The sequence below is a fragment of the Cynara cardunculus genome (genome assembly GCF_001531365.2).
Source record: "Cynara cardunculus var. scolymus isolate 2C chromosome LG 15, CcrdV1, whole genome shotgun sequence".
Classification (NCBI taxonomy): Eukaryota; Viridiplantae; Streptophyta; class Magnoliopsida; order Asterales; family Asteraceae; genus Cynara; species Cynara cardunculus.
In genome coordinates this window covers 18,330,761-18,333,666 of record NC_037542.1, presented here as the reverse complement: position 1 = coordinate 18,333,666, position 2,906 = coordinate 18,330,761, and positions in this window count along the sequence as shown.

The window sequence follows — 2,906 nt, the reverse complement described above, 5'->3', positions numbered from 1 at the left end:
GTAGGGTGGGGTGTGGGTCAGTGGCGGTTGTGAAGGCGACAATAGTGGTGTAGGGGTGGGGTGCGCGGCGGGACATGGTGGTGGGGATGGATGGTAGCTGTGACGACGACAGTGGTGAGATGGTGGTTAGTGATGGGTTGGAGTAGGGTGGAGTGGGGTGGGGGTGAGTAGCAGTTGTGACAACGACAATAATGGCGTGGTGATGGGGGTTAGGTTAGAGACGTGACAGTAATGGTAGTAGCATGGTCGTAATAGAGATGTGTAGTGAGTGATCGGGGGGTGGGTGGGTGTGATGGCAACAATAGTGGCATGGTGGTTAGTGGTGGGGTAGGGTGGGTGGTGACGACAATAGTGGTGTGGTGGTGGGGGGGGGGGGTTAGGGGTGGGGCATGATGAACAATAGTAGCATGGTCGTGGTGGGTGGTGATATAATTCAATTCTTTCTATTATTGCCAAGGAATGATGCATTCATTAATTTGTAGAATTCAATGGAATTTGAAGGATTTCATTCTTTCAAGAAATGAACCAAACAAAGGAATTTGTCATTCCAATTCCATCAAATTCTTTCGAATTTCGCAAACCAAACGACCCCTAAGTTCATCGAACAAATATAATTCCAAATTACGTGAGCTTGTTGAATAATAACAAATTTTAACGTATGGGTCCCTTTTATATTAGATCCATAATAATGAATTACTCGATTAATAGAAGCTTCATATATGTGGATTTGGCCTATTCATGTTTAAGCAAAGAGTGACCGTAAAAAATATACGTCCCAACGCTCCTTTAATAAGTGAATATGACAAGTAACATACTTTTTTCCTTTTTCACTATAGAATTCAACATCGGTGGTACAATAATACTATGTTGTTTATCTTTCCTTAACTGTTAATTTTATTACATATACAATTAAGGAATGTAGGTCATATAGTGTTGATTATATTTGCTCATTAGAGGAAAGTTGTGGTGGTGTGGTTTATCGATGGTGGTGGAACTCAAATTCCATAGGTTGAGACTCATCCATCTCGATTGTAACATGACTTTTAATTGGTTATGGTTCGATCCAATTGGCTTTATAGCAGGTGTTTATAGTCACTTAGAGCATCAACAATAAGCTAATTTTTTGTTAATTTTTTCGTGCTACATTAACGTCAATTCAATAACCAAAAAATATGAATTTATTCTTAGTATAACAAAAATATTTCTTTAAGTTTTTTCATAAATTTTCAAATATTTTAGGGTCCACTATTATCAAATTCATGTTTTCATTGAATAGATTAATATGTTAAAAATTATTCTATAAATACACATTCATTTATATTGAAGAAGTACCAATAAATATTAACACATTAAATATATTTACATAGTTTATTACAATTTTATCAATTTAAAAACATAAAAACGAAATTAATATATATTATTTGAAATTTACATTAATATTTTAATAAAATTATTTAATAAATTAAAGACAAAAAAGGAATAATGGTGGAAAAGGTAGCTTATAGATTTAGAAATGAACTTGAAAAATTAAAGTTCAAATATGAAAAAGTATTGTAATAAAGAGAAGTTTTTTAAAACAGCTTTAATAACGATATTATTTTAGAAATTTTAGAGATTTAAGAAATATTTGTTCTAACATTAATGTTAAATTTTTCTTTAAAAATTAAAAAATATTGAAATTATCTATTTTTTTGACTAATTAAAGCAAACACACACACACACACACACACATATATATATATATATATATATATATATATTGTTTCAAATACAACCTATTGCATTTGTACAACCAATGCAACCCAATAAATTGAGATATTTATCGAAATGATGAGAGTTTATTTATTATGATTTGAATATTTATGGAAGATGGATATGGTTCATTAATTATGATCAATACTTTATATTAGAAAACAATTAAAACTTCTATGAAATCATATATTAATCAAATGAAATGGACGGTTGAGATTAGGTTGTATTGGTTGCACAAATGTCAAGGGTTGTATAATAACCAACATCTCTTTCGCTCTCTCTCTCTCTCTCTCTCTCTCTATATATATATATATATATGTGGAGGTTCAAACGAGAACCTCTATGATTTACGAGAACGCAAAAACAACCTAATAACCTCAAACTTTTTTAATTAATAAATTAACTTATATTAAATATAAATAAATTAATAAGGGCAGTAATGTAATTAAGTAATTTTTATTTTATTTTAATTAGTCATAATTATCCCTTTTTTTCCTGCACGTTCGTTTCCACTATCTTCTTTCCCCTTGTGATAATTGTGTGATTGTGTAACCATAATCTATCGAAACCATGAACAATCAAGTGTAGCCATAACCTATCGAAACCATGAGTAATCGTTGTGATAAATGTGTGATTGTCTAACCCTAACCGATCGAAATCATGATCAAATCGACTGCGCTGTTATGATAGTGATATCACATGATTATCACACTCATATCACACCAAATCGGTAGTCGATTTTTTAAGTTAACCCTAGCCGAGGGGAATCCTTATGATAATTGTGTGAGAATCACACGATTATCACACCCATATCACACCCAAATAACACTAAATCATGTTGATATAAACGATAATGTGATAATTGTGTGATAATCACATGGTTATCACACCCATATCACACCAAAATCACACCAAATCATGTTGATATAAGCGATAATGTGATAATTGTGTGATAATCACATGATTATCACACCCATATCATATGATAATCACATGATTAACCGTTTATTAAATAATGATAATCATGATCGTGTAATCGTGTTAAAAGATTTTATGATATCATTTCCATTATTACCATTTTAATTTTAATATTTTTTGAATCTTTTTAAACTTCAATTTTAATTTTAAAAATCTTTTAATTTTATTTTTTATCA